The sequence below is a fragment of the Protopterus annectens genome, chromosome 3.part1 (assembly GCF_019279795.1).
Source record: "Protopterus annectens isolate FY-2018-M chromosome 3.part1, PAN1.0, whole genome shotgun sequence".
Classification (NCBI taxonomy): domain Eukaryota; kingdom Metazoa; phylum Chordata; order Ceratodontiformes; family Protopteridae; genus Protopterus; species Protopterus annectens.
In genome coordinates, this window is record NC_056732.1 from 641,356,606 (window position 1) to 641,373,019 (window position 16,414).

Below are 16,414 nucleotides of genomic sequence, written 5' to 3' on the forward strand. Positions count from 1 at the left end.
CTGAAGTTGTAGGACTAAACACTACAGTATGGTGTATGTTCACATTCCCTGGTAACACTGTCTGGTGTGTTTCCTGTAGTCTGCACAGATTACATACCTCATGCATAGTTATCTGTAAGTAGGGGCACACAGTATTATAAGGTACACAGTTAATGCTCATCTGTGTCATCATACATTTTATGTTGTATGTATGTGTAATATGTGTGTAATGATGCCTGTACCATGGCTGCAATCACATGTGTGTTACAGGGTATGTGTGTGTACCTGGCAGCATGTATACTCTATGACAGCAGTATGCTGGCTATATTAACAACTGTGCACATATGTCAGGTAGGGGTATGGCATCAAAGACTAGGGTGGATTACCATTGAAACTGTAAATGTGCATTGCATTCATTGCATGGGATGACAATATTGTTCATCCATTAGCTTGATACATACCCCCAGTGTGAGGTTGTGCATTGTATCCCAAACAGTGTGCCGAGTGCTGGTGTATACTAGTTTGTTGTATGGAGTGTGGCAGGCACTGTCAGACAGTTGTGGGTTGAGCACTGATATGTGGTATTGAACATGTGTGTCCCCTGATAGACAGACAGATGCTATATATGGCAGTTAAGTGATACCAGTACATTAGAATATTAAGTGTGCCACATGACTTGCTCACATATTTTTCTTTTCCTTCCAGGGCGATGTTGCATCAGCGTAACCCACCACATACAGCAGCAGAGGAGCAGGAGATCCACCAGAGCCTGGTGCAGAATTTCTCTGTGTTGTTTTCCAGGACCATCCAGAACCAGCATGAGAGGGCTGCACTCTGGCAAGATCTTGTCCGTCGGGTAAATGACATAGGCATGCATAACTGGACATATGAGCAGGTACGCCATCACTGCAGTGATTTAATTAGACATGTCCGGCAGTGTGCGTCTGATCTCCACAGACAACAGCTTGCCACAGGTGGTGGGGTACCTATCCACCCCCCCTCACCAGTGTGGAGGAGCTACTCCTAAGTGTCGTGGCTCCAGGCCAACAACAACAACAACATCCACAAACATGTGTCATCATGGAGGCTGGAGCCACCCAGCATGTTGAAATGGAGTGTGCGGGTAACATGCCATATCTGTAGTTGACTGCTCTCTGTACTGGTAGTTTATGCATGTGTGAGATGTGTATTCTTGTGCAAGATTGATATTCTGCATATAATCTGTACACCCATGAAAGCCAACTGTTGTACTACTGTACTTTATCACACTCACAGTATCAATGGCACAGTTGTGGCCACTGGCAATCACTGTCATATTTTTGCAGGTCCCTCTGGAGTGACAGCAAGGTGGCCAATCCATGCTGGTGAGTGTGTAATAACAATACTATTGCTAATGACATCTGCATGTCATATGGAGGTGTAGTATGTGCACATGTAACACACCTACTCATAATGCATGCAGTGCATGTTTTCTGTGAGACTATGCATATCCCATTATTCTCAGTAGTTGCCTCACTCACATGCAATACACAGAGCATCGCACACACATGTGGCAACACAGTACCGGACATTGGTTAGGCATACCTGATACACATGTACACAACACACACATGTTTGGCATAGACACTACACCTTAGCCTGCTACACATGTCCAATTATGACACCTACTGTATGCCCACCCTTCAGTATCCCACTTATCATCTATGCAGCACACATAATATAGCTGAGGGGTAGAGGCCTATCATGTCCTTGTGCAACAATCTTGAACAAATAATACATTCATGTTAGGCAATGCTCACTATTGGCCACCTTACACACCCATGTAACACGTGGCTGTGTAATTGTGGATGTAGTCATGTTACTGCAGTTCAGGTACAGCATGCTAGCTGCCTGTGTGGCACACATTATTATTGTTGACTGACCACAAGATGCATGTTGATCATGGCTCATGTTACTACACCACATCCAGTTCCACTGACCACAAAAGTACACATAGCAGTTATTGTGTAGCACCATCATGTGTGTGTGTGTGTGTGTGTGTGTGTGTGTGTGTGTGTGTGTGTGTGTGTGTGTGCAAATATATGCGCCCACAGCTTGTAACACTTGCACAATATTGTTCTGTCCTTGTACACATTGTGTCCCAGGGTGGAGACAATCACTGAACAACTACACACAAGTATCAAGTACACGTATACTGTTATTAACAAGGGCTGTCTACACTTGCACTGCATGTTCCTGTGCAACACATAATCTGCATGCTGACACATGTGCAGTGATGTTTTTCCTTGTGATACTGTCACCCACCCTCAAACAGCATTGTGTATGTGTTGGATTGCAGGTGTGTGTGTGTGTGTTTGTATCTGCTGGACTGAGGAGTGTGCATGTGTGCCTGTGTGCCTGTGCGCATGTGTGCTAACATCGTGTACACATTTGTAAACCGTGTTTCCTGTCTTCCTCTCACAGGTTCTGATGTTGCTCTGGTGGAGTGCAGCAGGAAACCTGAAGCCACTGCTGGGGATAGTGATAATGATGATACATGTGTAATGGTACAGGGAGGTGTGACAGGGTCTGTTATTGGTCAGCCAATCGACACTACACAGCAGTCAACCCCATCAATGTGCACAGTCATCCTGCCGATACATCCAGTGTCACCAATGTCCTTAGCTGAGGGACAGCGTACAGTGGGCATTGACCAGGGTAGTGTGGTATCATTGGCACATGCATCCTCTCACAGCAGCCATGGCCAGATTCCTGATATGGTACCACACAGGCAGATGTCAGGGGTTCTTGTGGGAGCATCCATGGCCGTATTGCCCCAGTCAGACGTGCCCACAGAGGTCTTTTAACCTCAGCTATGTTCCGGGCTATAATGCAGGCACAGGCACGTATGGAACGGTACTCCAGACAGGGTCTGAGGGAGCTTAGAGTACATTGCACCACTATGAATAACACTATGCATGATGTTGCGGCTGCCATCTGTAATAACAGCGAGGTCATTGATAGACATTGGGGGGACACATTAGATCTCTTCCACAACTACATGTCCATGAGCCAGGACAGTGCAGGACAGTTGAGGTGTTGATGTGGACATATGCCAGCAACATCATCAGCTGGCAGTCATCGTGGATGACAACAAACCCACAGCCGCTCCCATAGTGCCAGTACCAGCCCCAGCAATGCTGGGGCTGTGCTGTCATTAGACCGTCCTAGAAGACCACGTGCACGTGGCTCTGGACAGTCCCAGCAGGGACATGTGTCCAGTCAACAACCCACTGCCTCTGATGACAGTGCTCAGTCTGGCTTAGTACCTGATACTGCCCGTAGCACCCCTGCCAGGCACAGGTACCATGTCCATGGCCAGAGACAGTGATCTGTATGACCTGGCAGGTACAGTCTGTGGCTGTCCACAAACACCCGTATATGGCAGCCACATGGTGGAACTGTGTGTATGCATACAGACACACATAATGCTAACACCTAGGGCTAACACATACAGACACATTGCATCAACATTGCCCCATGTTGTACTGTTGTCCCTCACTAACACACACACACATACATGTCGATTGGATGCGTCAATGGCAGACTCTGGCAAACCAAGGACACACCCTGTGCATATGATGAAACTGTGCCACCTCCTGTCATCTGTAACATTGATGCAGGAGCAGGATAGCATGGTGCTGATGCACAGGGTGACTACATAGCACTGTAGTAATATTATCATGTTGTTAACAGTACAGTGTAATGATATCATTGTGGGTGTATCCGAGCATGCATGATGCATTAACGCTATGATTGTCATTGTAGTTTTGTATACACCAGTGTTAATTCCCAAAGTGTACTGTCTGCACATGTGCCACATGGCTGTTTTATGTACCTGTGCCTGCATGTGTTGGGGAGTGTACAGTACATGTGTGCTGTTTGCAGCACAGAGTTGCAGGTGGACATTTGTGAACAAGGTGGAGTTGCATTCTCTGCATGTAGATGCTTAGAGCACACATGGGAAGGGTGGCATGCACCATGTGACACAGTATTCATACACTGTAGTTCTTATTGGTGGGCACTTTGCATTGTACTACACATATGTTTCACCTGGGGTCGCATGTATGTATGACATGGTTTGACAGTATGCTGGGGGTGATACGGTTTCCAAATGTCAATGGTCTGCATTCTGGTGGTATACACAACCTACATAGCCTGACATTCAATGGTCATTACATGGTGTCTCCTCAACTGATACACAGGTGTAGGAAACCCAGTGTCAGTGATATCCCTGCAGTACTACACTATACTAGTAGCCATTCTTACTGAGCCCCACACATCCCTGGCAATAATACTCTTTGGCATATAGCAGTCTCACGTACATGCCAACACACTACGGATATGCCCATCCATGACTGCAAATGCATACAGTGGCCTACAATGCATTCTACACATGACACACCTAACCACCACAAGGGTATCATACAGACAGATACCTGTTGTCCAAGCCATGCTGTATTGCTGTAACCCAACTGTAGCATTGCCATTGGCATGTACTTAACATAGTATTCCAACAGTACCATGTAGGTGGTAGCACTCATCATGTAGAACAGGTAATGGTGTGTACATGTGGACAAGTGTTATCTTGTCTATCCTGTGATATTCACATTTCCAAAGGTATTTTGCAGTCCCTCGGTGTATCACCTAAGCAAGAAGGTGTCTGTATGCATATCGGCAACAGTTGCCATACACCTACACTGGATGTCCATCACTCACAGACTTTGCTGTGTTTTAATATGTCTGACATATACTCCAGATATGAACCCTCACCCACATTAATCCATCAAAGCTTTCATGGGTGTGTGTGTCACATAGTTGGCCTAGAACACAGATCACTGCAGTAGCCTGCATTGTCACCAACATACATGTATGGCCTAAGGTCTGGGAAGCTGTGGCACATGCTGGCAAAGGTAACAACTGTATTCATATGAGGCAGGCTTCACACACAGGAACTATTAGAGGTCACAGGTACATATCTGTATGTGGCACACACATACTTGATGTGTGCATTGAAATTACTGTTATGATAATATGTCATACAATAATAAAAGCAAAACACACAACACATTGACAAACACACACAGGGCATTTGTAGGATTCAAACCCTACCTAACTATGTTATGATACTTAAGAGAGACACACTAGCATAGCTATTCACATTACTGGTTGATTTTCCTTCTCCTGCTGTATTTATAGGGTGCTGACATCATCAGTCTTTCCAAAGAGGAATGTACATATTTTAGTGTGTTATCCCAGTCTTCAAAAAGGCCATTCCTTTCAAATAGAATTGCATACATACCCCCCACACACACACAGTGTTTGCAGGATTCAATCTCCTACCTAACTATGTTATGATACTTGAGAGAGACGCATTAGCATAGCGCGCTATTTGCATTATTGGATGATTTCCCTTCTCCTGCTGCATTTATAGGGTGCTGACATCATCAGTCTTTCCAAAGAGGAATGTACATCTTTTAGTGTGTTATCCCAGTCTTCAAAAAGGCCATTCCTTTCAAAGAGACTTGCATATGTGCACACCCCCTGCCCCCCCACACACACACAGTTTGCAGGATTTAAACCCCTACCTAACTATGTTATGATACTTGAGAGAGACGCATTAGCGCAGCGCGCTATTCACATTACTGGATAACTTCCCTTCTCCTGCTGTATTTATAGGGTGCTGACATCATCAGTCTTTCCAAAGAGGAATATACATCTTTTACTATCCCTCAGTATGGGGGATAACAATATCTGTGCATTAACAGATGCCTAGTTCAGGGTCACATATGCACACTGGTACTGAGAGGTTATGTTTTATACCATGCTTTGTGACCACAGAACTTGTAACACACAACATAACTAGGGGGTGTATCCATATACATCACAGATACACACACCTCTGGGTTGGTACCACTGCACTAAGCATGACAGGCCATACATATACAACTACCATTGTGCAAAACTGCCTTTTGGTTTGGTGTGTAGTTCAGACCACCCCCTCCCCATACCCAGGAACCGCATTCGGCTTTCATGGGAATAGTGTAGGATATGAAGGTCTTCACACACACCATTCTAGTGATTGACTTCAGGTACACGAATATTGACAGGGGATACTACTCAGGCCTCAACAACATCACCCTACAGCCACTACAATTTGTGAATCCATGTGCTATGGCACAACCAGTCACCACAGCCACAATGGGGAATACATATTGGACCTGATCATTACCAACATGGGGACTCTATGTTCCACACCAGAGGTAGACCCCTCATTGTTAAGATCAGACCATAAACAACTTTCCCTGGATATCCATATCCTGTCCCCACCCCCAGCCGAGGAAATCACTGTAAAGAATTTCTCAAAAGCAGACTTTGCACTTGTGAAGACTGGGGTGGAATACTTCAAAGGCCCTGTGCTGGAGGATAATACAGCCCTGTCTGCAGAATCCTTTACAAATGCATTCTATGAGCACCTGCAGGTATGCATTGCTCATGCTATCCGAAATAAAACCAAGACACCAAAACAGGAGACCTGTCTGGTTGATCCCAGCCATATATAAGCTGTACAACAGCAGGAGGAAGCTACTACATAACAGAGCAATATCCCACAGAGGGAGGACATCTCTGAACAGTATTGGCAAGACACTTCAATCCCTCATATAATCATCACTTGCAAGTTTTGACAGTGAACTTGACAAGACACTACAGATAATCACAAGGCCTTCTTTAGTTATGTCAGGAATATGTGTGGAAACCCCCAGATATGCTCTGAATTGTTGTATAACAGCACAAAATATGCCAAGCCTACAGACATAGCCAACACCCTGGCAGACAGAGTCTGCACAAACATCCCCCCTTACCCCCCAAAGTTACAGATGCCCATCCCAAATGAATATAACCTCCCTGACATCACAGATGCACAGGTGAAAGGTGCCCTCTCCACAGCAAATAACACAGCATACGTATGGGACTGGACGGTGTCCCAGGCTGTGCCCTACATGAGCTCTGAGTAGAACTGAACACTCACATTAAGTCACTGTTCCAACTTAGCCTTACTACAGGATATGTACCCTAACAATGGCATACAGATACCGTGGTCCCACTCCACAAAGGTGGTGCCACAACGGACCACAGGATCTATCACCCCATAAGCCTGACTAGTGTGGTAGAAAAAGCTATGGAGCGTATTATCATGGAAGTCATAATCAAAAACATTGTGAGCCTCCAGACAGTGGATCATACACAATTCAGCTTTGTTAAGGGCAGATCTTGCCTCTTACACATAGTTCATATCTTTGAAACGGTTACTGAAGCCATGGATGAGGGCAAGGTAGTTCACACAGTCTACTTGTACCTTGCAGAAGCCTGCAACACAATACCCCACTCAGGCATCATGCATATGCTTACCAGCTTAAATATCAACCCCTATATCACTAGATGTGTTGCTATCTGCCTCATGGATGGAACCCACATGGTCAGAATTGCAGGTGCCATGTCCAATTCCAGACCAGTTACAACTGGTGTCCCACTGGGCTCAGTTCTGGGACCTGTCTTGTTCGGTATGTACTTCTCTGAGGTTCAGACTAACACGGGGGGATTATTTCTAACAAACTTCACAGATGACTGCTAACTGGGGTCCATAAGCGACACTGCAGCTGACACATGCTTCCTCCATAAGGGTCTCACAGAGATGGATGCTTGTTGCCAGAGCCATGGCCTTGTGTTACATGCTAAGACATGCATAGTCATCCCCTTTGGGGAAATCAAGGTGCACACAAATTACCACATAAGTGATAATCCATTAAGTACAGAAGACGTATTTACAGATTTGGGGACCAACATAGATCGTAACCTCTCCTTTGCTAATCACATTGACAGAGTCATTGCAAAGACCTTTATATAGCCCTCCTTATCACATGGGAGTTTGCATGTAGATCATGGGAGGTCATTGTGGCCCTCTACTAGTCACTCATCAGGCCCATGTTTGAGTACAATGCCCCTTTTGGGGTGTACCTTACCCAACACCTGCAGCAACTACAGAGACCATAACAGTACCTCCCCAAGAGGATCATGGGCTACACACAGATGTCCTATGCAGCTCAACTAAAGGATCTCCAGCTCTACTCAGTTGCTTAACGCCTACTCAGAGGCAATCTATGCCTGCCATATACAGCCATGTCAAACCCAGAAGTAATGGACATGTTATACCTCATAACATCCAAGACCCTTAGAGCTACACACTCCAGGGACTTAAACCTCAGCACAAAACTAAATAGGACATGCTGCAGGGACAGATTCATTACCCAGAGGCTCCTCTCACTCTGGGACTGAATCCCAATTAAAGTTAGACATAGCCCCTCTCCAACCATCTTCCAGCAAAATCCAGCCGCATGGATGGGAAATTGCAAATTCACCCCCGGGATCTCCACTGTGTCCCTGCTTGACAGAGGCACAGCAAACTAGCCTTAAATGGTGCCTTCTGTGACCTACTCTACTGGGGAGGTGGACGCCAAATACACTCTGGCTAGGCTTATGAATTCCCTAGGGCAGACAGCCTAGTATCGACCTCTGCACCTATGTTTATGTTCAGGATGCACAATATTTGTTGCTGATATTGTTTGCAGGTCTTTATTGCCATAGCTTTCCCAGTTACTGTGAACAACTTGTGTATCTGCGGAACATGTTTCATCATGGCAGGGTTCCAGTATATTAATATATGTGTCTGTTGTCACTTAACTGTGTGCACAGGGTGGATTGCTGGATCGTGGGAGGTTCCTGGCTTAACACATACAACTGCCAGATATTTGTGGCCGACTGCTATACTCAGACTTGGCCAGAGTGTGTGAGCATGCCCAGTTCAGGCTTTCCATGGTTTGTTGCCTGACATATGTCTCATTTATCCAAGTGTGTGAGCATGCCCAGTGTGACCTTTCCATATGTTGTGATCTGAAGTCCACTACATTTGTGGTTTCGTGTGAACATGACCAATATTGACATTTAAACTGTGTGTGTTGGAAGTCATGTTGTGTTCTTACTGCCAGACTCCTTTGTGTCATAACTCAATAGGGATTATGCTGTGCCTGCAGGGTTTCCATGGGATAGTTTGCAAAGACTTGTCAACATTCTTTCATACTGGCTGAACACTGCAATACTGTCATGGTGTAGTGGTTCAGTACTAACTATGGTACACAGTAGCCTGGGTTTGAGTCCCATCACTGCTTTAAATATTCATACTGAGCAGACCAGACTGGTTAAGGGCCAGTTGGGAAAATATGAGCATGCTGCATTTTGTTCAGCTATGGCCTACTTAAACCAGGCTTGTCCAACATTGCTGTGTATTCACCAACTTGGGTGGACATTGCCAAACATTACTCCACATTGACCACAGTTGTACTAGTTGGTGTGTGTGATTCTGTTCATAGGTTCATAGGTTCATACTAGCTATCTGCCCTAGGGCATTTATAATCCTAGCCAGAGTGTGTTTGGCTTTCAACACACATTTTACCTGGAGTTTGCCATGCCATTTTTCAAGGTTAGTATACTGTGCCTCTGTCTAACAGTGACATAGAAGTGATACCCAGGGTAAACCTACAATCTCCCATCCACTCATCAAGATTCCTCCTGAAGTGAGTCAATGAGGGACTCTGGCTAACCTGGAGTGGGAGTTTACTCAAGAGTGGAGGGAGCCTCTGGGTTATGAATCTGTCACTCCAGCATGTCCTATTTATTTCAGTCCTGAGGTTCAGGTTTCTTGAGCATGTAGCTTGATGGGATTCGGATTTACAGAGGTGCAGCATATCCATTGAATCCAGGTTGGACATGGCTTTATACATCAGGCACAGATCATCTCTGGGTAGGCGGTATGCCACTGAGTGGAGCTGCAGTTTCTTTAACTGGGCAGCAAATGGCATCTGTTTGAGCCCTTTGATCCTTTTGGTGAGGTACTTTTGGTGTCTTTCCAGTTGCTGCAGATGTCTGATAAGATACATCCCACAAGGGGCATTGTACTCAATTATGGGCCTGATGAGGGATGAGTCAAGAGGCACGATGACCTCCCCTGATCTAGATGTGAATACCTTCATGATTAGGTGGGCTATATGAAATGTTTTTCTAACCACTTTGGCCACGTGGTTGTCGAATGAGAGATTGCTATCAACTTGGGTCCCCAGGTCCCTTATCACTTCTAAAGTACTTAATGGGTTACCACCTATGTGGTAATTTGTGGGCACTTAGTTTTTGCCAAAGGGGATGACTATACACTTTTTTGCATTTAGCGTGAGGACGTGGCTCTGGCACCAGTTGTCTGTTTCTATGAGGCCCTTTTGTAGGATGCTTGTGTCAGCTGAAGGGTCGATTATGGCACCCAGTTTGCAGTCATCTGCAAACTTGTTCAGCCACAGTCCTTCTGTGTTGGCCTGTACATCCGAGAAATATATACCAAACAAGTGAGGTCCCAGGACTGAGCCTTGTGGGATGCCACTTGCTGCTGGTTTGTAGTCTGACATGGCTCCAGCATTTCTGACCATGTGGGTTCTGTCCTTGAGCCAGTTTGCAACCCATCTAGTGACATAGGGATTTATATTGAAGCTGGTGATCTTATCTATAATGACCAAGTGGAGTATTGTATGGAAGGCTTTTGCGAGGTCCAGGTAGGCTGTGTGGACCACCTTCCCCTCGTCAATGGCGTTGGTGACTGTTTCAAATGACTCAACCAGGTTTAAGAGGCAGGATCTGCCCTTAACAAAGCCAAACTGGGTAGGATCCAGTGTCTGTAGGTCCCCAATATCTTTATTTCTGAGGTCCATGATGATCCTTTCCATAGCTTTGCAGACCAAGCTAGTCAAGCTTCTGGGGCGATAGTTTGCAGTATCCATTGAGGCACCACCTTTGTGGAGAGGGACCACTGTTGCTGTGCACTGCTTTTTGGGTACATATCCTATGGTAAGGCTGAGATTGAACAGTGGTTTTATGTTTGTGTTCAATTCTTCTTGGGGTTCATGGTGGATACAGCCCAGGACACCATCTGGTCCCATTGATGCTGTGTGTTTTGCTTTGGAGAGGCTGGCTGTTACCTGAGCATCTGAGATGTCAGGGGGCCAGCACTCTGCTGGGATAGATATTTGCTCTTTTGGTGGGGGGGGAGAAGTTTGCACTGAACCTGTCAGCTCGGATGTTGTCAATGTCTGTGGGTTTGGTGTATTGTTTGTCATTTTGGACTAATTCTGAGCATATCTGGGAATTCCCACCCAGGTTCCTACCATAACTAAAGAAAGCCTTGTGATTATCCTTAGTGTCCTGTACAATTGTTATCTCTAAGCTGGCCTTAGACAATTTTATGTGTGGCCATAGTTTTTTAATATTACTGTTTGGAGATGCCTTCCCTTTTTGGGATTTTGCTCTATCATATAGTAGCTTCCTCCTTGTATTGTATGGTTTGTTTATGGCTGGGGTCCACCAGACAGGATGCCTACCTTTGGAGGATTGGGTTTTGGTTTTATTTGGGATTGCATGATCCATGCATTCCTGAAGGTGTTCATAGAATATGTTTATAAAGGGTTCTGAGGCCTGGGCCGTATTTTCCACAGGCACAGGGGCTGTGAAGGATTCCACCTCGGTTTTGAGGAGTGTGAAATTTGCTTTAGAGAAAAGTTTTTCACTGTGGTTTTCTGGGCATGGGCTGGGGTCAGGATGTGAATATCCAGTGAGATTACTCTATGGACTGATCTTACCTGAGAGATACACTTCTGGTCTTGGGCATAGTTTAAGTCACCCAATATAATGGTGTTTGGGGAGACCTTCATATTTTCATGTGTTCTCCAGTCGGCCAAGTGTGGTTCCTGAGTTTAGGAGGGTGGTCTGTAGCAGGCTATGAACAGGAAGGCGGTTTTACCCACTGTTAGTTCCACATGGATAGTCTCTGATGCTTCATGCTGTGCCACCAACCTGGGGGTGTGGGTATCTTTGACAAATATTGATACTCACCATCCTTTTGTAGTTTGTTCTATGTTTTGGGGCTGTAAAGCATGGTATGAGGTGTAAACTGTTAGTGCTAGGGTGCTCTTGGGAGCCTTGAACCAGGTTTCTGTTACTGCATGGATATCAACATTCTCCATGCTGAGGAGAGATTGGAGTGTGTGCATCTTGCGGTTTAGACTTCTGGTGTTGAGTAGCATTACTTCTAGTTTCTTATCCCTTGTGATACCTATGGAGGAAAGGCCAGGGGTGACAGGTGAAAGCTGTCCCTAGTGAAGCATCATGTCTTGTCGAGTATGTCATCCCAGGCTGACAGGCATTGGATCCCCTTTGACTGACACCAGTACTTAAGCCAGTTGTTGTAATTCATCATCTCGTCGTCATATTGTGGCATCATGCTTGGTGAGGGTAGGATGATACTCAAGGTCATCAAGTTTGCATATACTACATGGTGGTAAATACTGTTTAGCACTACCTTACATTGCTTAACACATGGCAATCATGCCTCAGGTGGTGCTGCAGGGCTGCCTATGTTGGATGCACATACTACACTCCCTGTACATGTTTGAAAGCAGGTCGTGTCAACTTAGGCATCCCTTTCACTATATGTGGGAGTCAGAGAGAGGTATCATTTCCAGGGTTCCTACTGAGCCAGTGTATGTGCTATGCGTTGCCTCTTTGCCAAGGCCAAGGCATACTGAGCACGCCTCCTTCTGCCTACTAGGGCAGGCTCAGGTTGTTCCTCCTCCGAGTCACGCTCTGCCTGTGATGGCCTTGGCAAGGGTGGGGGGCTGCTTGGCTCAGGCCTATGTTGGTCCTGCTGCAGCTGTTTTTGCAGAATCATATTATGTAGCATAGCACATACCATGACAATTTGGGTACATGTAGTTGGTGAGTATTGCAAGGCTCCACCAGATGTGTCCAGGCACTGGAACCATGACTTGAGTAGCCCAACCACACCCGCGGTTACATTTTCTGTTTGTGCGTGTGCCTCATTATGATGTTCCTGTTCAGGTGTGTGTGCATTTCTGATGGGTGTCATCAGCCACGGCTCCAGTGCATAGCCAGCATCCTCCACTAGGTGACCATGTGGGATGTCCCCATTGGCAAATGTCTGGTACAGCTGCGTCAGATGCCAGATATGGGAATCATGGTAGCTTCCAGAGCAGCCAGCACACTCATTCATTATTATGCCCTGGGCATCAAACACAACCTGGCAGTTGATGGAGGGAAGCCCTTGCAGTTAATGTAGGCCCTACCCGCTCACCGGCTGGTGCTTTGATGCGATATGCATGCAGTCTATTGCACCCATGACCTCAGGGTATTCTGCTATTTGCTGGAAGAGACGATATTGCTGGCCAATACCTCACGGAATTGGGGAAATATACATGATCACCGACATGTGCTGACATGGCATCCAGGAACTGGTGCAGTTCCCTGGATGCTGATGCCTGTGATATCCCCATCATATCACCAGTTGGTCTCTGGAAGGTACCTGTTGCTCGTATTCTTAGGCCAACACATACCTTGGTTTCCACTGGGATGGGTTCCCCTCTGTTGGTTCTGTGTGTGAGGTGTGGCCTGCACAGCTCAACAATTTGCTGCAGGAGGTCTCTGTCCACTCTATAGCGCTCCACTATCTCCAGCTCATGTAACCCCTTGTAGGTGATCCTGGGCTTGTACACTCTTCTCCGTCTCCTCACTGTGGGTTGTCTGGCAGCATTTACATTGTCACCACCCTCAGCATGTTGCATATGTCTCCTTATAACAGCAATGGCAGCCCCTAGCATTTTTTGTCTGAGTGAAGCTTTTTCAGTTTTCACTTCTAGTAGCTTACTCCAGTGTTGCAGTGTCTCTTGAGAGAAACACACTGCACTGTTGTTTGCAGAGTTTTAAGTGCTGGGCTAGGCTAGTGTTCTGCCTGTGTAATTGCCTGATTCTGATTGTTTACACCTGCTAGCTCTGCTAGTACTCCCTGGTAGCTTCCTACTATCTGTTGTGCTTCCTTTTTCCTTTCTGTTTCCTCAGGGGCAGCACTGCGCACACAAGCACAAACATGCGCACATCAGCTCACACACGCACACATGCTTAGCCGGACTAAAACTTGCTTATTCGGGTGAAAGCGCGCGCACACCAGTGCATACATGCTTACAGGGCTTTAAACAGCCCTATACATGCTTACTCCGGGTTAAACGCACGCACTCACACTTTCATGCGCTCACTCTGTCTTACTCGGGTTTACGGGCATGCACACGCGCGCAAACCCTCTCAGCAAGAAACTTTGGTGTTATCCACAGTATACACCTTCCATTTCTTGGCTTTCCCTGGTCTACCTATTGACACACCTCTTTCCATGATGTCTATGACACTCTGCTCCAATGAGCTTCACTCCTTTCATACATACCCCCTTGTGATGTCACCTATCTCTTACTCACTTACTCCCCATATCCTACTCCTACACTCCACTGACTGTGCTCATTTGCTATGTAAAAGTGTGATTCACTATCCTAACACTCATGTACTTACTAATGCTTGGTTACATGTCTTAGACTGGGCTTCTCCCCTTAGCAACCCCTACTCGGTGGCCATGTTGTCTTCAGCCTGCTATTCCCTTACATTGTAATTTAACAATTTTCATAAATTCCAGGTTTGTGGGTTTTAATTTTTATTTTTCTGGTTTTTGTGGCGCAGCCCATTTGCGCGGTGCTGTGCTATGCTTAAACATCGGAAATCGCCAAAAAAAAAAAAGTATTTTTATTTTAATTTTGCATCTGGGAACATTTCCAATGGCCGTATATTTGGCCATTGGCATGCTTCCTCAACCATATGCAACCTTTATTTGGAGCTGACAAGGCTCCATTGTGCTATTTGCAGAACGGTACTCAGTTGTCAACTGAGTACATTTCTACAACTAACATGGCTCCTACTCGGACAGGCTTGTGCTTCCTGGGATACAAATTTACCTCATTTGCATGCCTTTTGGCTGCAAGTGAGGTAATTTGCATATCCCAACCCTGTCCGTGTAAGAGACGTTTTAGGAGCTCTCTTACACACCCCTACAGGCTGTTCCTGGATCGCTCGTCAGACATGATGGCTGCATGGAGTCTTACTCTACTCTTAGACTCTGTGCAAGCCATCATGAATCCTGCCCTATGTCTTTTCCCTCCAGTCCTTCCACCACTTCAATAATTTGAAACTTATCTCTTCAACATCTTTTCTTTGGGTCATATGTTTTCATGCTCAATTTGTCTAGTCATGTTTTAATTTCTGATAACTCATTTTCATGACTCTTCCCTTTCCACAAAATCCTCTCCACCCTTGCCAAGGCCTGTGATGGCCTTGGCAAGGATGGGGGCTTCTTGGCTCAGGCCTATGTTGGTCCTGCTGCAGCTGTTTTCGCAGAATCATATTATGTAGCATAGCACATACCATGACAATTTGGGTACATGTAGTTGGTGAGTATTGCAAGGCTCCACCAGGTGTGTCCAGGCACCGGAACCGTGACTTGAGTAGCTCAAACACACGCGCGGTTACATTTTGTGTTTGTGCGTGTGCCTCATTATAATGTTCCTGTTCAGGTGTGTGTGCATTTCTGATGGGTGTCATCAGCCACGGCTCCAGTGCATAGCCAGCATCCCCCACTAGGTGACCATGTGGGATGTCCCCATTGGCAAATGTCTGGTACAGCTGCGTCAGATGCCAGATATGGGAATCATGGTAGCTTCCAGGGCAGCCAGCACACTCATTCATTATTATGCCCTGGGCATCAAACACAACCTGGCAGTTGATGGAGGGGAAGCCCTTGCAGTTAATGTAGGCCCTACCCCGCTCACCGGCTGGTGCTTTGATGCGTATATGCATGCAGTCTATTGCACCCATGACCTCAGGGTATTCTGCTATTTGCTGGAAGAGACGCATATTGCTGGCCAATACCTCACGGGAATTGGGGAAATATACATGATCACCGACATGTGCTGACATGGCATCCAGGAACTGGTGCAGTTCCCTGGATGCTGATGCCTGTGATATCCCCATCATATCACCAGTTGGTCTCTGGAAGGTACCTGTTGCTCGTATTCTTAGGCCAACACATACCTTGGTTTCCACTGGGATGGGTTCCCCTCTGTTGGTTCTGTGTGTGAGGTGTGGCCTGCACAGCTCAACAATTTGCTGCAGGAGGTCTCTGTCCACTCTATAGCACTCCACTATCTCCAGCTCATGTAACCCCTTGTAGGTGATCCTGGGCTTGTACACTCTTCTCCGTCTCCTCACTGTGGGTTGTCCGGCAGCATTTACATTGTCACCACCCTCAGCATGTTGCATATGTCTCCTTATAACAGCAATGGCAGCCCCTAGCATTTTTTGTCTGAGTGAAGCTTTTTCAGTTTTCACTTCTAGTAGCTTACTCCAGTGTTGCAGT